Consider the following 24,902-nt stretch of genomic DNA (forward strand, 5'->3'; position numbering starts at 1 on the left):
ATATTCTTTTCCATTATGGTTAACAACAGGATATTGAATATAGCTTCCTGTGCTATGCAGCAGGACCTTGTTGTTTACATATTTTATGTATAGTAGTTTATATCTGCAAATCCCAAACTCCTAATTTATCCCTTCCCCACCCCCTTTCCCCTTTGGTAACCATAAGTTTGTTTTCTATGTCTGTGAGTCTGTTTCTGTTTTGTAAATATCAATAAGTTCATTTGTATCGTTTTGTATTAGATTCCACATGTAAGTGATATCATATGATACTTGTCTTTCTCTGTCTGACATACTTCACTTAGTATAATAATCTCGAGGTCCATCGATGTTGCTGCAAATGGCATTATTTCATTATTCTTTATGGCTGAGTGGTATTCCATTGTATATATGTACCACGTTTTCTTTATCCATTCATCTGTCGATAGACATTTAGGTTTCTTCCGTGTCTTGGCTGTCGTAAATAGTGCTGCTGTGAATATTGCAGTGCATTTATCTTTTTGAATTAGAGTTTTCTCTGGATATATGCCCAGGAGTGGAATTGCTGGATCATATGGCAACTCCAGTTTTAGGTTTTGAAGGAACCTCCACACTGTTTTCCATAGTGGCTGCACCAATTTAATTTCCCACCAACAGTGTAGAAGGGTTCCTTTTGCTCCACACTTTCTCCAGCATTTAGTGTTTGTAAACGTTTTCTTAAATTTTATTTTATTTTCTTTATTTATTTGGCTGTGCTGGTTCTTAGTTGGGGCACGTGGGATCTTTGTTGCCCCGTGCAGGATCTTCATTGCACGTGGGATCTTTTAGTTGTTGCATGCAGGATCTTTAGTCGTGGCATGTGGGATCTTTGGTTGTGACATGTGGGATCTTTTAGATGTGGCGTGCAGGATCGTTTAGCTGTGGCATGTGGGCTCTTACTTGCGGCATGCGGGGTCCTTTAGTTGTGGCATGTGGGCTCTTACTTGCGGCATGCGGGATCTAGTTCCTCGATGAGGGTTTGAACCTGGGCTCCCTGCATTGGGAGTGTGGAGTCTAAACCATTGGACCACCAAGGGAAGTCCCTGTTTGTAAACTTTTTGATGATGGCCATTCTGACCGGTGTGAGGTGATACCTCATTATAGTTTTGATTTGCATTTCTATAATAATTAGTGATGTTGAGCATTGAAGAAGATACCTTCTAATCCTAGTTTTTTGAGAGTTCTTATCATGGAAGTTTCTTGAATTATGCTAAAGGCTTTATAAATGTCTCTTAAGATGATCATGAGGATTTGTCTGGTATTCTGTTAGAGGTATTACACTGTGATTTCTTGTTTTATATAAATTTATTTATTTTTATTTTTCTCTGTGTTGGGTCTTCGTTGCTGCGTGTGGGCTTTCTCTAGTTGCACTGAGCGGGGGCTATTCTTCTTTGCGGTACGCGGGCTTCTCCTTGCAGTGGCTTCTCTTGTTGTGGAGCACAGGCTCTAGGCGTGCCGGCTTCAGTAGTTGTGGCACGTTGGCTCAGTATTTGTGGCTCAAGGACTCTAGAGTGCTGGCTCAGTAGTTGTGACACACGGGCTTAGTTGCTCCGCGGCATGTGGGATCTTCCCGGACCAGGGCTCGGACCCGTGTACCCTGCATTGGTGGGTGGATTGTTAACCACTTCTCCAGCAGGGAAGTCCCTACACTGTGATTTATTTTCTTTCTTTCTTTCTTTTTGGCTGCTCTTGGATCTTCGTTGCTGCATGCGGGCTTTCTCTAGTTGCAGTGACTGCAGGCTACTCTTCGTTGCGGTGTGCGGTCTTCTCATTGCAGTGGCCTCTCTTGTTGCGAAGCATGGGCTCTAGGCGCGCAGTCTTCAGTAGTTGTGGCACATGGGCTCTAGAGCGCAGGCTCAGTATTTGTGGTGCACGGGCTTAGTTGCTCCGTGGCATGTGGGATCTTCCCAGACCAGGGCTCGAACCTGTGTCCCCTGCATTTTCGGGTGGATTCTTAACCACTGCTCCACCAGGGAAGTCCCTACACTGTGATTTCTTAATGTTAAATCAACATTATATTCCTGGGATACAAATCCAAATCAACATTATATTCCTGGGATAAAAATCCTTTGGTCAGGGCATACAATCTTTGTGTATGTTCTTGGACTGCTACAGGCATTATACCCAAGGAGTCTAGGTCGTTTTCAGGGAGAGTCCAAAACGGGTTCAGTCAGGCAAGAAACTCATACAATATGGAAGATTCTCTTCTATCGTTATACACAATCATGCATGAAGTGAATCTTTTTTTAGAATGAGAAAAAGTTCATAATGAAAAAAGATAACAACTACCATGAACAAAAATTACAAAATATCACACACACACACACACACACACACACACACACACACAAACACACAATGCCACATATGGCATGATTCCATTTCTATGAAATGTCCAGATTAGGCAAATCCATAGTGGCAGAAAGGAGATTAGTGGTTGCCAGTGTTTGAGGATAGGAGGGAATGGGGTATGACCGCTTCCTGGGTATAGGGTTTCTTTTTGAGTTGATGAAGATGCTCTGAAACTAGATAGGGGTGATGACTGCACAGCATCGTGAATGTACTAAAAGAACTGATTTGTACATTTTATTTTTAAAACTTTTTATTTGATTTGTCCATTTTAAAGTGACTAAAATCATTAATTTTCTGTTATTTTATTTTCACTTTAGTTTAAAAATAACAAAGGAAGAAATGTGCAACCCCGTCTTAACAGAGAAGAGGCTTCTTGTAAAAAAAAAAAAAAGCCTGATTTGGGACGTTAAGGATGATTAGGGCTTAGAAAGTCAGTTTTGGCCAAAGCTATGCATAAGGTCTAGTTAGAGGAATGAAGATGGGCAAAGATCCATTAGAAGAAAGAGAACATAGCATATTTGAAGGAGTAAAAGATGATCTGTGCAGCTACAGCAGTGAGCATGGAATGTGTTCATTTTGTGATGTATCCAGACATTAATTTGCACTTACTCTGTGCCAAGCTCTACATCAAGTAGGCCCTTGTAAAGTATTAGCTCATTAAATCTGTACAGCAATCTGATGAGGTTGGGACTATTTTTCACCTCATTTACTGATGGAGAAATTGAGAATTATTATATAAGACAGGATTTGAGATATTAAATCCTGAGCCCAAGATCTCACAGCCTGTGAGTGAACTGGAACTTTTATCCAGGCAGTCTGGTTTGAGAGCTCACACCCTTTAACTGCCACAGCTGCCCGAAGACACCAGGTCCTGCCTCTGCAGGGCAGCTCATCTCATGAGTTTAAAGACACAGGGGATTGGAAAGTGTTTCTGTGTAGAGTTTATGTTTACAGTTTGCCTAAAGTTCAACCGAAACAATCTTTACCCATACACTCACACACACCCACTCAACCCTCCAGATACGTTTCTGAGTCATACAAGGTTTTTGCTTCTACATAGTGTTTGCACAGATTTTACCTTTAGACCTCCCAATTCTTCCCAAATCTTAAGGGTATTTTGAAATCCTTCAGGTAGAAAAACTGCCTCACCTGAGAGTGGTGTTCCATCAGGGGCGCAGGCAGAGGTGTTGAGTATATCTGAGGCTAGGATATTAAACCAACATATGGGGAAGGAAGCTTTTTTCCTAATCTCTGAGTTTCCTAGGTGGCCATGGGAGAAAGAAGAGAAGTCATTATGTACATGAAATTTTCTACATCAAAATTAATGATATATGTAAATTTCATTAAAATCTGTCAGTGGTTCCCTATTTACTATCTAAACATGAGTACACTTCCTAACAAAGGTCTTAAGTTTTGTTCTTGTGTTTTTGGAAGTGGGTGTTACTGATGTTATAGTCACTTCTGTGTTTATTTTGTGTCACAAGGCACACTGTTTGCATTCTTTGTCAGGATATATAAGAGGAAGTAGATGCGAGGTAAGTAAAATTTGTTTAATATCTGGGCTGAAAATTCTGTAACCTTTTCTAAGTTTCTGGGTCTCTGTCAACCCTATTTTGCCTTTGCAGCTGGCTCACTATTAAGCTGTGCCTGTAGAGATTTCCTGAGAGAGACAAGACGTCTGAAGGAAGGAGAATCTACCATGTCTTGTCTCTGTTCCTGTTCCTCTCTGTGTCACCCCCTAAAGGTAAGAATAGTCTTGCAAATGAACTTTTATTACTTTATTTATTTTGTTTTTATTGATTTATTATTTTTGGCTGTGTCAGGTCTTCGTTGCTGCGCATGGGCTTTCTCTAGGTGCGGCGAGCGGGGACTACTCTTCGTTGTGGTGCGCGGGCTTCTCATTACGGTGGCTTCTCTTGTGCAGCACGGCCTCTAGACTTGCGGGCTTCAGTAGTTGTAGCAAGCGGGCTCAGAAGTTGCAGCTCACAGGCTCTAGAGCACAGGCTCAGTAGTTGTGGCTCACAGGCTAAGTTGCTCCGCAGCGTGTGGGATCTTCGCGGACCAGGCCTTGAACCCATGTTCACTGCGTTGGCAGGTGGATTCTTAATCACTGTGCCACAGGGAAGCCCTCTGATGAATTTTTAAGAAGAATTCTTTTATATGTCTTTTATATAATTGTGATATGTTCTTTATCCTTTCATCTGCCCAGAACACTTAGCTTGTCTCCATTCCTTGGCTATTGTGAATAATGCTGCAATGAGCATAAGGGAGCAGAGCAGAAATCACCTCCTTTGGATCTGTTTTCAGGAGTGGGATTGCTGGCTGATCTGATAGTTCTACTTTCAGTCTTTTGAGGAACCTCCATGCAGTTGTCCACAGTGGCTGCACCATTTTACTTTCCCACCAACAGGGCACGAGGGTTCCCTTTTTACCACACTCTTGCCAACACATGCTGTCTCTTGTCCTTTTGATAATAGCCATCCTAATAGGTGTGATGTCTTAATTGCAGCTTTGATTTGCATTTCCCTGATGGTTAGTGATGTTGAACACCTCTTCATATACCTATTTGCCAGTTGTATGTCTTCTTTGGGAAAATGTTTATTCGGACCGTGTGCCCTTTTATGAATTATTGGTTGATGTTTTTTTGGTTTGTTTTTTGCTGTTGAGTTGATTGAATTCCTTTTATATTTTGCATATTATCCCCTCAACAGATAACATGATTTGCAAATATTTTCTTCTGCTTCATAGGTCAGTTGCCTTTTCATTTTGTTGATTGTTTCCTTTGCTGTGCAGAAGCTTTTGAGTTTGATGTCGTCCACTTGTTTATTTTTGATTTTGTTGCCTTTGTTTTGGTGTCATTTCAAAAAAATATCATTGCCATAACCTATGTCAAGGAGCTTACCCCTGTTTCTTCCTCTAGGAGTTTCACAGATTCAGGCCTTACGTTTAAGTCTTTGATCCATTTTGAGTTCATTTTGGGATATGGTGTAAGATAAGGCTCCAGTATAGTATCATTGCACGTGGATATGCAGTGTTCCCAGCAGCATTTATTGAAGAGACTATCCTGTCCTCATTGTGTGTTCTTGGAGTTCTTGTCAAATAGTTGAACATATATGTGTGGGTTTATTTCTGGGCTCCATATTTTGATCCATTGGTCTATATATATATCTGTTCTTATGCCACTACCATACTGTTTTCATTACTATACCTTTGTCAAATAATGAAATCAGGAACCATGATGCCTCCAGGTTTGTTATTTGTGGGGTGGTTCATCAAAGGGTACAAATGATCAGTTATAAGATGAATACATTCTAGGGATCTAATGCACAGCATGCAGATTTAATTTAAGATGTTGTATGGTATGCTGGAGACTTGCTGAGAGAGTAGATCTTAGTTTTATCCCACGCACCACCCCAAAAAACCTTTAGCTATGTGAGGTTATAGATGCATAAATTAGTTTGACTGTGGTAATCATTTAACAATGTGTACATACATCAAGCATCATATTGTTCCCCTTGAATATACAAATTTTATTTGTAAATTGTACTTCCATAAAGTTGGAGGGGATGGGAGGAATGTGTGTCCTGTTCACATGGAAAAAATTAATTACTATAAACTGTCAGAGGTGAAGCCCAGTATTTGGGTTACTAGAAAAATACACTTTTAGTCAGCTGTCTTCAATAAACTCAATGACCGAAAGGAAACAGTGATCAAAGAACTAGGAAACAATGAGAAAGATGTATCCCAAAGAGATAGAAATTATGAATAGGGACAAAATAAAAGTTCTTCAGCTGAAAAGCACCGTAAGTGAAATGAAAATTTAATAAAAGATGTCCAACAGCAAATTTGAACAGGAGAAAAAGAATCAGCAAAGTTTAAAAGGTTAGTTGAGATATCCAGTCTCTGGAAAGGAAAAGAGGAGCAGAAAAAGCAAAGAATGAAGAATAATGAGCAAATCCTATGAGACTTATATGCATCAGCAAGCTTATCAATGTACACATAATGACAGTTGCAGAGGCAGAGGAGAGAGAGAAAGGGGCAGGAAATCTTTGAAGAAATGATGCCTGAAAACCTCCAAACTCGGAGGAAAGACATGAATCTACACACCCAGTAAGTTCTACAAACTCCAAGTAGGATAGAATCAGAGATCCCCACCTAGGCACATCATGATCAAATTATCAAAAGTCAAAGACAAAGAGTGAACCTTGAAAACAGCAATAGAAACAACTCCTCATATACAAGTAATCGTCAGTAAGATTTGTGCGCATTCCTCTACAGAAACCACACAGGACAGGTGGCATTGGAATGGCATATTAAAAGCGTAGAACAAATGAACAAAAATACCCTTTCAACCAAGAATTCTATATGTGGGGGAAATGAAGGGGAGTTAAAGACATTCCAAGACAAACAATAACTGAGAGAGTACATAGCTAGTAAGCTTGCCCTATAGAAAGTACTGAAAGGAGTCCTTCAGGCTGAATTGAAACAATGCTGGGCACATATTTGAAGCAATATGAAGAAATAAACCACAAAGGCCAAGGTAACTACACAGGTAAACGCAGAAGCCAGTACTGCTGCACTTTTGGTTTATATCTCCTCTTTTTGTTCTCATATATGATTTAAAATACAAATGTATAAAGCATTAACTATAAATCTCTGTTAATGGGCACCAAATATACAGACATGCCATGTGTCACCATAATTAAATAAAGAAATGTGGCAGAGCTAGGGAAAAGCAGAGTTTTTGAATACTATGGCAACTATCTCCGTGTTAATACAAACTTGATTATTATAAAGCTAAGATACTAATTGTAACTCCCAGTGTAACCACCGACACTGCCCCCACAAAAAGCTCCAGCACTAAAAAAAAACTAAAAAAGTACAGCAAAAGGAGAGATAAAGGATCACTTTGTACACTACAAAAAGTAATTAATAACAGAAAGCAGAGTAATTGAGGAGTGAAGGAACAAAAAAGACTGACATGTGGAAAATAAATAGGAAAATGTCAGGAAAACTCTTTCCTTGTCAGTAATCAATACAATAACCATAGATAAAACTGTTCAACGAAAAGACAGCACCAGTGAGTGAACTTCAGGCAGTCACCTTAGCGCTGGATGCTCTGGCCAACAGTTAGCACCATCTTCACATTTTCATGGACAATCAGGCCGTTGTCATCGGTCTGGCTGTCTGGTCCGGCCCATGGCGGCAGCGACGTTTCCTTGTGTAAAACTGTCCCCTTTGGGGTAAAGAGCCGTGGGAATCTCTTGGCCCACAGACTCCCAAATTATAAATCCAGGTCACACGTGTCTCTACATATACTAAAACCACTACGCAGGGCTTCGCCAAGACCCTCCTGATGGGGTTTGGAGTTCCGGGCCTTATTGATGGTGACCGAGGCATGCATTTTACTTCTCAGGATACACCACGCTGGGCTCTTGAACAGCCTTCAGTGGACCTTTTGCCTCCCTACCCGGCCTTAGGCTGCAGGACTCAGAGTTCCAGAGTGGCTTACTTCCACAAGTTCAGATTCCATTACACGAAAATGGCACGTTTCTGTCGCTTGCAACACGCCAGAGGTGAATTATAGTATAGGGTCTGACTGCATCCTTTGATGTTTGACTGCTGAGGGCTTTTAAACGTCAACCCTCCCTCTTCCCCAATGCCCCACACTCCACTCTCTCCTTTGGCACGGTTGTAGGGTGGAGGGCAGGAGGAGTGGGCATCAAACGACACTAGCTACTGCCAGCACAAGGGAACTGTCATGCTGGCCCCATCCACTAATCACAGTAGAACTCCCAAAGCAATTTCTTCCATTCCTGACTCTCTGAAGTCTATTTTGGAGCAGCTTGAGAAGGCTGCCCTGCTCTCCCCCCAGAAGCCTCCTCACGTAAGGAATACACTTTGCATCGCGTCTCGGTAGTGTGTGTGTGTGTGTGTGTGTGTGTGTGCGTGTGTGTGTGTGTGTGTGTGTGGTGTCACCAGTCTTGATTGACCGTTGAACCCAACTTGGGATAGGAGGAGTCCATAGTGACTCAGGGTGGCAACAACAGCTCTTCTCCTGAGCCTTCCCAGGAGCGCACTGCAGAATGTGTGCTTCCCATCTGTGAAACGTTAGGATGTGTCAAATTCGATGTCCTGGATCCCAAGGCAGTGTGCTTACTGGAAGTAAGGGACATAGCTTATGTTCTCCTGAACGTGAAGTTACAGCTGACACCTAGTCTTGCTTCTATGCCCATCAACAGTAGTAACTGGGATTAGCATAAAATAGTTGTTGATTTCTTCCTCGTTTTCAGCATTCGTTACCCTTGACCACTCGGCTAAGTGGGGCTGAGTACAAAAAAAGTCTCAGACTGTTGACCGAGAAATGATTCTAGGAAGCCTGTGCTGTTAACGTCTGCCATGCTGTATTAGTCTGCTCAGGCTGCCCTAATAAAATGCCATGGGCTGGGCGGCTTAAACAAGACAGTTATTTATTTCCTACAGTTCTGGAGGCTAGGAAGCCCAAAGTCAGGGTGTCAGGAGGGTGGAGTTCTTGGTGAGGGCCCTCGTTTTGGCTTGAAGATAGCCACCTTCTTCCTGTGGCTTCACGTTGGGATGGTGGGAGGAGAGTACCATCTATGGTCTCTTCCTGTAAGGGCAATAATCCCAATGTGTGGACCCCAGCCTCCTGACCTTACCAAAACTGAATGACCTACCAAAGACCCAGTCTCTAAATACCATCTCCTGGGGGTGGGGTGGGGCTGGGGACGGGCTTCTCGTATGAATTTGGGAGGCAAGGGGTGTGCACAATCCAGTGCAGAGCAGGTGCTCAGCCCAGACTTTAAAAGAAATCTCTCTCTCTCTCTATGTCTCTGTCTCTCTTCCCTCTCTCTGTCTGTCTTCATTTCTTGGAGGCTGCAACTGAATTGGGGAGCCCTGATGAAACACTCTCCAGCTCCTGTCTTTACTGCTTCTTCCACTCTCCATTCTCACTGCATCCATATCGACTCTGTATGTCCTTTTCTAAGGAGTCTTAACAGCATTAAAACCTCCAAATTCGCTTGCTGTCTCTTGTGGGAGGTTTTAAGCGTTGCTGAGATTTGATCTATACACCTTCTCTCTCTCTCTCAGTTTTGAACTACGTGTGTCTGTATCAGCGTGAGCTGCCCCAGGGTGGCAATTGGGGAACACATGCAGGTTCCCATACCCCAGGGCGCCGCCTTTAGGGGCATTGTAGTTTTGCTCTTGCAGTGGTGGAATGAAAAGAAGGGATTCCTGTGTGATCACAGAGGCTGAGGGTGAGCTAGCCCTTTAAGGCCTCCAGGGAAAGTGAAGAACTTGATCACTCATTGGACGGTGGTGCTGTCAATCCTTGGCTGCTGGCAAATGAGCTTAGAGTCGGCGCTGGAGGAAGTGGCCCTTCGTTGACCCTTGTAAGGTCCGCCTCCCGTCAGCAGCCAATCAAGCTCTTTCCCGCCCTGTGCGCAGAGGCCGTGGCCCTGTCTCGCCGGGGCGCTCCGCGGGCAGGCCGTCTGCACTTCCCGTAGCGGAGCTCGCAGAGGCATTTTCTCCGACTCTGGTCCCCTGGGCAGCTGGCTTCTCTGCAGCCCCCACCCCGTCCCGGTGGCCCAGCTGCCAACAGCGTCTGCTCCCTCAGCGACACTCAGTGCAGCGGCCGCCATCTTCCCCACGGTCGTCACTGCAGCCCGATCCGTGTCTGGCGTGTCCCTCCTGCCATGTCTGCCACCGAGGAGCGTGGGCCGATCCCAGGTGGCCAGGACGGAGCTGGTGGCAGGGCGGGTGGCGACCCCAGTCCCCTCGGGTTCCGTGCCTCCCCTTCTGGAGGGATGGATGGAGTCGAGGGGGCCGCAGCACTTCTGGCCTCCCTGAGGCTATCCAGAGCCCTTAACGGGGAGGATGTTGGGCAGGAGGCCGCCCAGGCCGCAGTGGCAGAAGACTGGGATGCAGAGGTGGTGGAGGAGGAGGAGGAAGAGTTTGAATTAGACATCGAGGACCGGGAGGAGGCTGAGTACCAGTCAGAAGAGGGGGAGGAAACTGAGGAAGAGGTCGAGGAGGAGGAAGAGTTTGAATTAGACATCGAGGACCGGGAGGAGGCTGAGTACCAGTCAGAAGAGGGGGAGGAAACTGAGGAAGAGGTCGAGGAGGAGGAAGAGACAGAAGAGGAGGACGAGCATGGGCAGGGAGGCGCGGGAGTGGTCGCAGGCCGCGGGGCGCCCGCGGTGCAGTTTCATTCCCTGCTCCGGGATGTGGGCCATTGTCTTCTGCACCACAGCCACTACAACGACCGTGTCCTGGCCGGGCCCCACGCCGGCCGCGTGATGGTCAGGCGCCGCTCCCGACGGCCCTCAGACCCTGCAGAGGCTGCCGCGCTTCCTCACGGGCAGGAAGACCTGGGAGAGGCAGGTGAGGTCTGGTGGGGCGAGTGCCAGGCAGAGGGCCCCCCGCCCTGGGAGCCGCGGGAGCCTGCGGAGGGGGTGGCATCCCAGAAGGCAGAGGAACCGGTGGCGGGGGCAGGGGAGGCTGAGTTCTGGGCGGGCGAGGTCCTGGCTGATGCCTCCGAGTCCTGGGTGGCTGGGACTTGTGGACCCGTCGAAGGGGCCGAGGCTGGCTAGGGGAGGCCCAGTCCCCTGTCCCTTGCAGCCCCTGCTGCGGCATCGGCCTCAAAGGCAGGGTGCACTCAGCGCTGGCCTCTGGCGGTTAAGCAGCGGGTCAAAGCTCTCAAAAACCTTCAGCCACGATATGCACAAGTAGAAGCCCAATTCTCTAAAGAACTTTAGGATCTTGAGAAAAAGTATGCTGCCTTCTACCAACCTAGGGGCAAACAAATGGCATACCTCACTTTTGGCTGACGGGCTTCTAAAAATGTAAAGATTCTCAGAACGATGACCTGAGAAAATGATGAAATGGCACAGGGGCACTTTTCAGTGGCTGAGGAATCAATGAGGTTCGCGGTAGAATTTGTCTTGAAATGGGGTGAACATTTTCCAGTGACGTTCTGGCAGAAACATACAAAATTGCTCTCAGGATTAAATGATTTCCATCCCTTCTCCAAAGGGCCAGAAATAATCAGCAGCACAGTGTGTGAGATCTACTGGAAACAGGGGGATAATGTTGTGAAAACTGTCAAGCAGCAGAAGTGTGAGGGCCAAGGAAGTGCTGTATCAACCAGTAGGAACATGACCAGCTATTCTCCTTATTTATTTATTTATTTTCTGACATATTTCTCTTCTCCAGATCCTCCTGAGAGCAGAGAACTAGATTCTGCTGCTGATTTTAAATCGGGAAATGCTTCCCACCACCTTGTGATGCCAAAGTCCGTATCATTCGACACTAAAGAAGAGAGTGAATATCATTATGAAAATGCTGAGGAAGAGAAAGAGGATGGAGATGAAAAAGCAGAAGAAGGGCCGAAGCTGGATATGGACTCAGCAGAGGGCAGTTCTGGAGAAGACAAGGTATTATTGTATAGTGCAACCGGTCCTGACATATACCTGTTACTAACAGCTTTATGTTTTGTTTTGTTTACATCCTTAATGTATTTTTTGTTTATCTTTTTAACATCTTTATTGGCGTATAATTGCTTTACAGTGGTGTGTTAGTTTCTGCTTTATACCAAAGTGAATCACCTATAGTATACCTATATCCCCATTTCTCTTCCCACTTGCGTCTCCCTCCCACCCTCCCTATCCCACCCGTCTAGGTGGTCACAGAGCTCCGAGCTGATCTCCCTGTGCTATGCAGCTGCTTCCCTCTAGCCATCTATCATGTTTTTAATTGTTTTTGTAAAATAATAAGAAAAAATTGTTGAAATTTAGTTTTGGAAAAACAGTTTAATGTTAATAATGTACTTGTATTCTAGATGGTATAGAAGGAAGTGTGTTCTGAAATGTATTTCATTTACAGTCACAAGTCCTTTGTCCTGTAGCTTTAAGTCTACTGCAGATGGGAAATTTATCAGACCTGGAAATAGAGACCTATATTTTTTTAGCGATCTAAAATATAGAGACCTATATTTTTAGAGACTGGTCACCAGGAGAAGCAGCTAAAGCGACTAAGCTGTGCACTAGCTGTACCTTCATCACCTGGCCACAGAAATGAAGGCTCTTGGAATAGCAATGCCTTTGAGACGGTGACTCCTTACAAAGTAGTAAGAAGTTAAGGATTTCAAATAAGACTGCATTTCATGAGTAATTCACAAATATTAGTTCAATTTAGATGTTTTATTCAAAAGGAAAGAAAATGAGCCATAGTATTATTATTGGCTATCACTGAGTTGGTAATTCAATCCTAGTTTCTCTTTCCGCCACCCATTCATCTTTTCCTTTCTCTCTCTCATCTCTCTCTCTCTCTCTCAGTATCACACTCTTTCTTTCTCCCTTTCTTAATTTTCACACCTGTGGATGTTTGATAACAGCCTCATTCTCATTATACAGATACGGAAACTGAAGGTCTGGGATTATAAGGGATTTATGATTTGGTAAGGAGCATAGGCTCTTAAGGTGGAAAGACATTTAAATCACAGAGTGGCCTTTCAAGAAAAAAAAACTAACATATATAGTGGTTGGCAAGAGAGAGATGTGGTTGGTGTGATGAAATGATGTGCACCCTGACAACCAAGGGTCTGGGTTACAAGAAGAAAACATTTTGTTTTCTCCTTGGAGAGCCAGGAGATGTACATAGTATTGACTCATATTTAGAAAGTCCCTGGTGCATGTTATTGGTGTACAATTGTTAATTGACTCTTATCCCATCCTACAGTTGGGAGACATAAAAAGAAGTGGACAGCGAATGAAAAGAAGAATTTGTTCTTCACGGAGATTCTAGTTTTCATTAGGCCACAACACAGATTTTGTTTCAAAGTTCAACATCCCAAAATGATATTAACTGCTATCTGACTTTATTCTTACCTTTTACATATAAATTTGACAGTATTGTTCACATTGAAAATAAAAGCTTGTTTGACATGAATAAGCTGCAGAGGTTTTTTTTTTTTAGCATAAATAACACTGACTCCAATGTATCTTTGTTCTATTTATTTCGGCCCACCTTACTGTCATTGAAAGGGATTTCTTTCAAGTATTTGGTAAGCCTGTTTGACATCCTTTTATAGCAGCCTCAAATAAATTAAAATATTAGGTTATAAACCACTTGTGTGATGATAGAGATGGTGGCCCAGCCTCTAGTATATGTTATTGAAAGAAACTGATGGATGACCTAGCTTGCCTGGGGACCAGATGGTGCTGTTGGCCTGCCATGGAGCAGCAGCAGCAGCATCAGCATCAGCATCAGCATCAGCATCAGCTGGGAACTTGTTTGAAATGCAAATTCTCAGACCCTGCCCCAGACCTACTGGATTGGATATTCTGAAGGTAGGCTGCTAGCCATCAGGTTTTTACAAGTCCTCCAAGTGCTACTGAAGCACACTAAAGTTTGAGAACCACTGCTTTAGAGCAGTGGGGGAAACGTTTAACTACACCTACAGTAGAACCAGCCTTAATTCACTGACTTGGTACTATTGCAGGTAAACTGAACAGGATGGTAAGATCTGGACTGAGGAAGGTACTAGAATTCTCAGGGGCCTGAGACACAAAGACCTCCCGGAGGGAGGTGTTAGTTTCCTAGGTTTACCGTAACAAATTACCACAAAGCAGGTGGCTTAAAACAACCGAAATTTATTCTCTCACAGTTCTGGAGGCTAGGAAGCCCAAAGTCAGGGTGCCAGCATGGTGGAGTTCTTGGTGAGGGCCCTCGTTTTGGCTTGAAGATAGCCGCCTTCTTCCTGTGGCTTCACGTTGGGGTGGTGGGAGGAGAGTACCATCTATGGTCTCTTCCTGTAAGGGCAATAATCCCAATGTGTGGACCCCAGCCTCCTGACCTTACCAAAACTGAATGACCTACCAAAGACCCAGTCTCCAAATACCATCTCCTGGGGGTGGGGTGGGGCTGGGGACGGGCTTCTCGTATGAATTTGGGAGGCAAGGGGTGTGCACAATCCAGTGCAGAGCAGGTGCTCAGCCCAGACTTTAAAATAAATCTCTCTCTCTCTCTCTCTCTCTCTCTCTCTGTCTCTCTTCCCTCTCTCTGTCTGTCTTCATTTCTTGGAGGCTGCAACGGAATTGGGGAGCCCTGATGAAACACTCTCCAGCTCCTGTCTTTACTGCTTCTTCCACTCTCCATTCTCACTGCATCCATATCGACTCTGTATGTCCTTTTCTAAGGAGCCTTAACAGCATTAAAACCTCCAAATTCTCTTGCTGTCTCCTGTGGGAGGTTTTAAGCGTTGCTGAGATTTGATCTATACACCTTCTCTCTCTCTCTCGTTTTTGAACTAAGTGTGTCTGTATCAGCGTGAGCTGCCCCAGGGTGGCAATTGGGGAACACATGCAGGTTCCCATACCCCAGGGCGCCGCCCTTTAGGCGCATTGTAGTTTTGCTCTTGCAGTGGTGGAATGAAAAGGAAGGGATTCCTGTGCGCTCACAGAGGCTGAGGGTGAGCTGGGCCTTTAAGGCCTCCAGGGAAACTGAGGACCTTGATCACTCATTGGACGGTGGTGCTGTCAATCCTTGGCTGCTGGCAAATGAGCTTAGAGTCGGCACTGGAGGAAGTGGCCCCTCGTTGGCCCTTCTAAGTTTCGCCTCCCGTCAGCAGCCAATCAAGCTCTTTCCCGCCCTGTGCGCAGCGGCCTCGGCCCAGTCTCGCCGGGGCGCTCGGCGGGCAGGCCGTCTGCTCTTCCCGTAGCGGGGCTCCCAGAGGCATTTTCTCCGACTCTGGTCCCCTGGGCAGCCGGCTTCTCTGCAGCCCCCACCCCGTCCCGGAGGCCCCGCTGCCAACAGCATCCCCTCCCTCAGCGACACCCAGCCCGGTGGCCGCCATCTTCCCCGCGGTCGTCACTGCAGCCCGATCCGTGTGTGGCGTGTCCCTCCTGCCATGTCTGCCACCGAGGAGCGTGGGCCGATCCCAGGTGGCCAGGACGGAGCTGGAGGCGGGGCGGGTGGCGACCCCAGTGCCCTCGGGGTCCGTGCCTCCCCTTCGGGAGGGATGGATGGAGTCGAGGGGGACGCGGCCCTTCTGGCCTCCCTGGGGCTCTCCAGAGCCCTTCACGGGGAGGACGGTGGGCAGGAGGCCGCCCAGGCCGCAGTGGAAGAAGACTGGGATGCAGAGCTGGTGGAGGAGGAGGAGGAGGAGGAGGAGGAAGAGCTTGAATTAGACATCGAGGACCAGGAGGAGGCTGAGTACCAGTCAGAAGAGGGGGTGGAAACTGAGGAAGAGGTCGAGGAGGAGGAAGAGACAGAAGAGGAGGACGAGCATGGGCAGGGAGGCGCGGGAGTGGTCGCGGGCCATGGGGCGCCCGCGGCGCAGTTTCAGTCCCTGCGCCGGGATGCGGCCCATTGCCTTGTGCCCCACGGCCACTACCGCGTCCGTGTCGTGGCCGGGCCCCACGCCGAATTCGTGATGGTCAGTCGCTGCTCGCGACGGCCCTCGGACCCTGCAGAGGATGCCGCGCCTCCTCAGGGTCAGGAAGACCTGGGAGAGACAGGTGAGGTCTGGCGGGGCGAGTACCAGGCAGAGGGCCCCCCGCCCTGGGAGCTGCGGGAACCTGCAGAGGGGGCGGCATCCCAGGAGGCAGAGGAACCTGCGGCGGCGGTAGTGGAGGCCGAGTTCTGGGCGTGCGAGGTCCTGGCTGATGCCTCCGAGTCCTGGGAGGCTGGGGCGTGTGGACCCGACGACGGGGCCGAGGCTGGCGAGGGGCGGCCCAGTCCCCTGTCCCTTGCAGCCCCTGACTGGGCATCGGCCTCAAAGGCAGGGTGAGGTGCACTCAGCGCTGGCCTCTGGCGGTTAAGCAGCGGGTCAAAGCTCTCAAAAACCTTCAGGCACGGTATGCACAGGTAGAAGCCCAATTCTCTAAAGAACTTTAGGATCTTGAGAAAAAGTATGCTGCCTTCTACGAACTGAAGGGCAAACGAGTGGCATACCTCACTTTTGGTTGACGGGCTTCTAAAAATGTTAAGATTCTTAGTAGGATGACCTGAGAAAATGATGAAATGGCACAGGGGCACTTTTCAGTGGTTGAGGAATCAATGAGGTTCGCGGTAGAATTTGTCTTGAAATGGGGTGAACATTTTCCAGTGACGTTCTGGCAGAAACATACAAAATTGCTCGCAGGATCAAATGATTTCGATCCCTTCTCCAAAGGGCCAGAAATAATCCGCAGCACAGTGTGTGTGAGATCTACTGGAAAGAGGGGGAAAATGTTGTGAAAACTGTCAAGCAGCAGAAGTGTGAGGGCCAAGGAAGTGCTGTATCAACCAGTAGGAACATGACCAGCTATTCTCCTTATTTATTTATTTATTTTCTGACATATTTCTCTTCTCCAGATCCTCCTGAGAGCAGAGAACTAGATTCTGCTGCTGATTTTAAATCGGGAAATGTTTCCCACCACCTTGTGATGCCAAAGTCCGTATCATTCGACACTAAAGAAGAGAGTGAATATCATTATGAAAATGCTGAGGAAGAGAAAGAGGATGGAGATGAAAAAGCAGAAGAAGGACCGAAGCTGGATATGGTCTCAGCAGAGGGCAGCTCTGGAGAAGACAAGGTATTATTGTATAGTGCAACCGGTCCTGACATATACCTGTTACTGACAGCTTTATGTTTTGTTTTGTTTACATCCTTAATCTATTTTTTTGTTTATCTTTTTAACATCTTTATGGGAGTATAATTGCTTTACAGGGGTGTGTTAGTTTCTGCTTTATACCAAAGTGAATCACCTATAGTATACCTATATCCCCATTTCTCTTCCCACTTGCGTCTCCCTCCCACCCTCCCTATCCCACCCGTCTAGGTGGTCACAGAGCTCCGAGCTGATCTCCCTGTGCTATGCAGCTGCTTCCCACTAGCTATCTATCATGTTTTTAATTTTTTTTGTAAAGTAAATAAGAAAAAATTGTTGAAATTTAGTTTTGGAAAAACAGTTTAATGTTAATAATGTACTTGTATTCTAGATGGTATGGAAAGAAGTGTGTTCTGAAATGTATTTCATTTACAGCCACAAGTCCATTGTCCCGGAGCTTTAAGTCTACTGCAGATGGGAAATTTATCAGACCTGGAAATAGAGACCTATATTTTTTTAGAGGTCTAAAATACAGAGACCTATATTTTTAGAGACTGGTCACCAGGAGAAGCAGCTAAAGCGACTAAGCTGTGCACTAGCTGTACCTTCATCACCTGGCCACAGAAATGAAGTCTCTTGGAATAGCAATGCCTTTGAGACGGTGACTCCTTACAAAGTAGTAAGAAGTTAAGGATTTCAAATAAGACTGCATTTCATGAGTAATTCACAAATATTAGTTCAATTTAGATGTTTTATTCAAAAGGAAAGAAAATGAGCCATAGTATTATTATTGGCTATCACTGAGTTGGTAATTCAATCCTAGTTTCTCTTTCCGCCACCCATTCATCTTTTCCTTTCTCTCTCTCATCTCTCTCTCTCTCTCTCAGTATCACACTCTTTCATTCTCCCTTTCTTAATTTTCACACCTGTGGATGTTTGATAACAGCCTCATTCTCATTATACAGATACGGAAACTGAAGGTCTGGGATTATAAGGGATTTATGATTTGGTAAGGAGCATAGGCTCTTAAGGTGGAAAGACATTTAAATCACAGAGTGGCCTTTCAAGAAAAAAAAACTAACATATATAGTGGTTGGCAAGAGAGAGATGTGGTTGGTGTGATGAAATGATGTGCACCCTGACAACCAAGGGTCTGGGTTACAAGAAGAAAACATTTTGTTTTCTCCTTGGAGAGCCAGGAGATGTACATAGTATTGACTCATATTTAGAAAGTCCCTGGTGCATGTTATTGGTGTACAATTGTTAATTGACTCTTATCCCATCCTACAGTTGGGAGACATAAAAAGAAGTGGACAGCGAATGAAAAGAAGAATTTGTTCTTCACGGAGATTCTAGTTTTCATTAGGCCACAACACAGATTTTGTTTCAAAGTTCAACATCCCAAAATGATATTAACTGCTATCTGACTTTATTCTTACCTTTTACATATAAATTTGACAGTATTGTTCACATTGAAAATAAAAGCTTGTTTGACATGAATAAGCTGCAGAGGTTTTTTTTTTTTTAGCATAAATAACACTGACTCCAATGTATCTTTGTTCTATTTATTTCGGCCCACCTTACTGTCATTGAAAGGGATTTCTTTCAAGTATTTGGTAAGCCTGTTTGACATCCTTTTATAGCAGCCTCAAATAAATTAAAATATTAGGTTATAAACCACTTGTGTGATGATAGAGATGGTGGCCCAGCCTCTAGTATATGTTATTGAAAGAAACTGATGGATGACCTAGCTTGCCTGGGGACCAGATGGTGCTGTTGGCCTGCCATGGAGCAGCAGCAGCAGCAGCAGCATCAGCATCAGCATCAGCATCAGCTGGGAACTTGTTTGAAATGCAAATTCTCAGACCCTGCCCCAGACCTACTGGATTGGATATTCTGAAGGTAGGCTGCTAGCCATCAGGTTTTTACAAGTCCTCCAAGTGCTACTGAAGCACACTAAAGTTTGAGAACCACTGCTTTAGAGCAGTGGGGGAAACGTTTAACTACACCTACAGTAGAACCAGCCTTAATTCACTGACTTGGTACTATTGCAGGTAAACTGAACAGGATGGTAAGATCTGGACTGAGGAAGGTACTAGAATTCTCAGGGGCCTGAGACACAAAGACCTCCCGGAGGGAGGTGTTAGTTTCCTAGGTTTACCGTAACAAATTACCACAAAGCAGGTGGCTTAAAACAACCGAAATTTATTCTCTCACAGTTCTGGAGGCTAGGAAGCCCAAAGTCAGGGTGCCAGCATGGTGGAGTTCTTGGTGAGGGCCCTCGTTTTGGCTTGAAGATAGCCGCCTTCTTCCTGTGGCTTCACGTTGGGGTGGTGGGAGGAGAGTACCATCTATGGTCTCTTCCTGTAAGGGCAATAATCCCAATGTGTGGACCCCAGCCTCCTGACCTTACCAAAACTGAATGACCTACCAAAGACCCAGTCTCCAAATACCATCTCCTGGGGGTGGGGTGGGGCTGGGGACGGGCTTCTCGTATGAATTTGGGAGGCAAGGGGTGTGCACAATCCAGTGCAGAGCAGGTGCTCAGCCCAGACTTTAAAAGAAATCTCTCTCTCTCTCTCTCTCTCTCTCTCTGTCTCTCTTCCCTCTCTCTGTCTGTCTTCATTTCTTGGAGGCTGCAACGGAATTGGGGAGCCCTGATGAAACACTCTCCAGCTCCTGTCTTTACTGCTTCTTCCACTCTCCATTCTCACTGCATCCATATCGACTCTGTATGTCCTTTTCTAAGGAGCCTTAACAGCATTAAAACCTCCAAATTCTCTTGCTGTCTCCTGTGGGAGGTTTTAAGCGTTGCTGAGATTTGATCTATACACCTTCTCTCTCTCTCTCGTTTTTGAACTAAGTGTGTCTGTATCAGCGTGAGCTGCCCCAGGGTGGCAATTGGGGAACACATGCAGGTTCCCATACCCCAGGGCGCCGCCCTTTAGGCGCATTGTAGTTTTGCTCTTGCAGTGGTGGAATGAAAAGGAAGGGATTCCTGTGCGCTCACAGAGGCTGAGGGTGAGCTGGGCCTTTAAGGCCTCCAGGGAAACTGAGGACCTTGATCACTCATTGGACGGTGGTGCTGTCAATCCTTGGCTGCTGGCAAATGAGCTTAGAGTCGGCACTGGAGGAAGTGGCCCCTCGTTGGCCCTTCTAAGTTTCGCCTCCCGTCAGCAGCCAATCAAGCTCTTTCCCGCCCTGTGCGCAGCGGCCTCGGCCCAGTCTCGCCGGGGCGCTCGGCGGGCAGGCCGTCTGCTCTTCCCGTAGCGGGGCTCCCAGAGGCATTTTCTCCGACTCTGGTCCCCTGGGCAGCCGGCTTCTCTGCAGCCCCCACCCCGTCCCGGAGGCCCCGCTGCCAACAGCATCCCCTCCCTCAGCGACACCCAGCCCGGTGGCCGCCATCTTCCCCGCGGTCGTCACTGCAGCCCGATCCGTGTGTGGCGTGTCCCTCCTGCCATGTCTGCCACCGAGGAGCGTGGGCCGATCCCAGGTGGCCAGGACGGAGCTGGAGGCGGGGCGGGTGGCGACCCCAGTGCCCTCGGGGTCCGTGCCTCCCCTTCGGGAGGGATGGATGGAGTCGAGGGGGACGCGGCCCTTCTGGCCTCCCTGGGGCTCTCCAGAGCCCTTCACGGGGAGGACGGTGGGCAGGAGGCCGCCCAGGCCGCAGTGGAAGAAGACTGGGATGCAGAGCTGGTGGAGGAGGAGGAGGAGGAGGAGGAGGAAGAGCTTGAATTAGACATCGAGGACCAGGAGGAGGCTGAGTACCAGTCAGAAGAGGGGGTGGAAACTGAGGAAGAGGTCGAGGAGGAGGAAGAGACAGAAGAGGAGGACGAGCATGGGCAGGGAGGCGCGGGAGTGGTCGCGGGCCATGGGGCGCCCGCGGCGCAGTTTCAGTCCCTGCGCCGGGATGCGGCCCATTGCCTTGTGCCCCACGGCCACTACCGCGTCCGTGTCGTGGCCGGGCCCCACGCCGAATTCGTGATGGTCAGTCGCTGCTCGCGACGGCCCTCGGACCCTGCAGAGGATGCCGCGCCTCCTCAGGGTCAGGAAGACCTGGGAGAGACAGGTGAGGTCTGGCGGGGCGAGTACCAGGCAGAGGGCCCCCCGCCCTGGGAGCTGCGGGAACCTGCAGAGGGGGCGGCATCCCAGGAGGCAGAGGAACCTGCGGCGGCGGTAGTGGAGGCCGAGTTCTGGGCGTGCGAGGTCCTGGCTGATGCCTCCGAGTCCTGGGAGGCTGGGGCGTGTGGACCCGACGACGGGGCCGAGGCTGGCGAGGGGCGGCCCAGTCCCCTGTCCCTTGCAGCCCCTGACTGGGCATCGGCCTCAAAGGCAGGGTGAGGTGCACTCAGCGCTGGCCTCTGGCGGTTAAGCAGCGGGTCAAAGCTCTCAAAAACCTTCAGGCACGGTATGCACAGGTAGAAGCCCAATTCTCTAAAGAACTTTAGGATCTTGAGAAAAAGTATGCTGCCTTCTACGAACTGAAGGGCAAACGAGTGGCATACCTCACTTTTGGTTGACGGGCTTCTAAAAATGTTAAGATTCTTAGTAGGATGACCTGAGAAAATGATGAAATGGCACAGGGGCACTTTTCAGTGGTTGAGGAATCAATGAGGTTCGCGGTAGAATTTGTCTTGAAATGGGGTGAACATTTTCCAGTGACGTTCTGGCAGAAACATACAAAATTGCTCGCAGGATCAAATGATTTCGATCCCTTCTCCAAAGGGCCAGAAATAATCCGCAGCACAGTGTGTGTGAGATCTACTGGAAAGAGGGGGAAAATGTTGTGAAAACTGTCAAGCAGCAGAAGTGTGAGGGCCAAGGAAGTGCTGTATCAACCCGTAGGAACATGACCAGCTATTCTCCTTATTTATTTATTTATTTTCTGACATATTTCTCTTCTCCAGATCCTCCTGAGAGCAGAGAACTAGATTCTGCTGCTGATTTTAAATCGGGAAATGTTTCCCACCACCTTGTGATGCCAAAGTCCGTATCATTCGACACTAAAGAAGAGAGTGAATATCATTATGAAAATGCTGAGGAAGAGAAAGAGGATGGAGATGAAAAAGCAGAAGAAGGACCGAAGCTGGATATGGTCTCAGCAGAGGGCAGCTCTGGAGAAGACAAGGTATTATTGTATAGTGCAACCGGTCCTGACATATACCTGTTACTGACAGCTTTATGTTTTGTTTTGTTTACATCCTTAATCTATTTTTTTGTTTATCTTTTTAACATCTTTATGGGAGTATAATTGCTTTACAGGGGTGTGTTAGTTTCTGCTTTATACCAAAGTGAATCACCTATAGTATACCTATATCCCCATTTCTCTTCCCACTTGCGTCTCCCTCCCACCCTCCCTATCCCACCCGTCTAGGTGGTCACAGAGCTCCGAGCTGATCTCCCTGTGCTATGCAGCTGCTTCCCACTAGCTATCTATCATGTTTTTAATTTTTTTTGTAAAGTAAATAAGAAAAAATTGTTGAAATTTAGTTTTGGAAAAACAGTTTAATGTTAATAATGTACTTGTATTCTAGATGGTATGGAAAGAAGTGTGTTCTGAAATGTATTTCATTTACAGCCACAAGTCCATTGTCCCGGAGCTTTAAGTCTACTGCAGATGGGAAATTTATCAGACCTGGAAATAGAGACCTATATTTTTTTAGAGGTCTAAAATACAGAGACCTATATTTTTAGAGACTGGTCACCAGGAGAAGCAGCTAAAGCGACTAAGCTGTGCACTAGCTGTACCTTCATCACCTGGCCACAGAAATGAAGTCTCTTGGAATAGCAATGCCTTTGAGACGGTGACTCCTTACAAAGTAGTAAGAAGTTAAGGATTTCAAATAAGACTGCATTTCATGAGTAATTCACAAATATTAGTTCAATTTAGATGTTTTATTCAAAAGGAAAGAAAATGAGCCATAGTATTATTATTGGCTATCACTGAGTTGGTAATTCAATCCTAGTTTCTCTTTCCGCCACCCATTCATCTTTTCCTTTCTCTCTCTCATCTCTCTCTCTCTCTCTCAGTATCACACTCTTTCATTCTCCCTTTCTTAATTTTCACACCTGTGGATGTTTGATAACAGCCTCATTCTCATTATACAGATACGGAAACTGAAGGTCTGGGATTATAAGGGATTTATGATTTGGTAAGGAGCATAGGCTCTTAAGGTGGAAAGACATTTAAATCACAGAGTGGCCTTTCAAGAAAAAAAAACTAACATATATAGTGGTTGGCAAGAGAGAGATGTGGTTGGTGTGATGAAATGATGTGCACCCTGACAACCAAGGGTCTGGGTTACAAGAAGAAAACATTTTGTTTTCTCCTTGGAGAGCCAGGAGATGTACATAGTATTGACTCATATTTAGAAAGTCCCTGGTGCATGTTATTGGTGTACAATTGTTAATTGACTCTTATCCCATCCTACAGTTGGGAGACATAAAAAGAAGTGGACAGCGAATGAAAAGAAGAATTTGTTCTTCACGGAGATTCTAGTTTTCATTAGCCCACAACACAGATTTTGTTTCAAAGTTCAACATCCCAAAATGATATTAACTGCTATCTGACTTTATTCTTACCTTTTACATATAAATTTGACAGTATTGTTCACATTGAAAATAAAAGCTTGTTTGACATGAATAAGCTGCAGAGGTTTTTTTTTTTAGCATAAATAACACTGACTCCAATGTATCTTTGTTCTATTTATTTCGGCCCACCTTACTGTCATTGAAAGGGATTTCTTTCAAGTATTTGGTAAGCCTGTTTGACATCCTTTTATAGCAGCCTCAAATAAATTAAAATATTAGGTTATAAACCACTTGTGTGATGATAGAGATGGTGGCCCAGCCTCTAGTATATGTTATTGAAAGAAACTGATGGATGACCTAGCTTGCCTGGGGACCAGATGGTGCTGTTGGCCTGCCATGGAGCAGCAGCAGCAGCAGCAGCATCAGCATCAGCATCAGCATCAGCTGGGAACTTGTTTGAAATGCAAATTCTCAGACCCTGCCCCAGACCTACTGGATTGGATATTCTGAAGGTAGGCTGCTAGCCATCAGGTTTTTACAAGTCCTCCAAGTGCTACTGAAGCACACTAAAGTTTGAGAACCACTGCTTTAGAGCAGTGGGGGAAACGTTTAACTACACCTACAGTAGAACCAGCCTTAATTCACTGACTTGGTACTATTGCAGGTAAACTGAACAGGATGGTAAGATCTGGACTGAGGAAGGTACTAGAATTCTCAGGGGCCTGAGACACAAAGACCTCCCGGAGGGAGGTGTTAGTTTCCTAGGTTTACCGTAACAAATTACCACAAAGCAGGTGGCTTAAAACAACCGAAATTTATTCTCTCACAGTTCTGGAGGCTAGGAAGCCCAAAGTCAGGGTGCCAGCATGGTGGAGTTCTTGGTGAGGGCCCTCGTTTTGGCTTGAAGATAGCCGCCTTCTTCCTGTGGCTTCACGTTGGGGTGGTGGGAGGAGAGTACCATCTATGGTCTCTTCCTGTAAGGGCAATAATCCCAATGTGTGGACCCCAGCCTCCTGACCTTACCAAAACTGAATGACCTACCAAAGACCCAGTCTCCAAATACCATCTCCTGGGGGTGGGGTGGGGCTGGGGACGGGCTTCTCGTATGAATTTGGGAGGCAAGGGGTGTGCACAATCCAGTGCAGAGCAGGTGCTCAGCCCAGACTTTAAAAGAAATCTCTCTCTCTCTCTCTCTCTCTCTCTCTCTCTGTCTCTCTTCCCTCTCTCTGTCTGTCTTCATTTCTTGGAGGCTGCAACGGAATTGGGGAGCCCTGATGAAACACTCTCCAGCTCCTGTCTTTACTGCTTCTTCCACTCTCCATTCTCACTGCATCCATATCGACTCTGTATGTCCTTTTCTAAGGAGCCTTAACAGCATTAAAACCTCCAAAT

The sequence above is a fragment of the Hyperoodon ampullatus genome (assembly GCF_949752795.1).
Source record: "Hyperoodon ampullatus genome assembly, chromosome: X".
NCBI lineage: Eukaryota > Metazoa > Chordata > Mammalia > Artiodactyla > Ziphiidae > Hyperoodon > Hyperoodon ampullatus.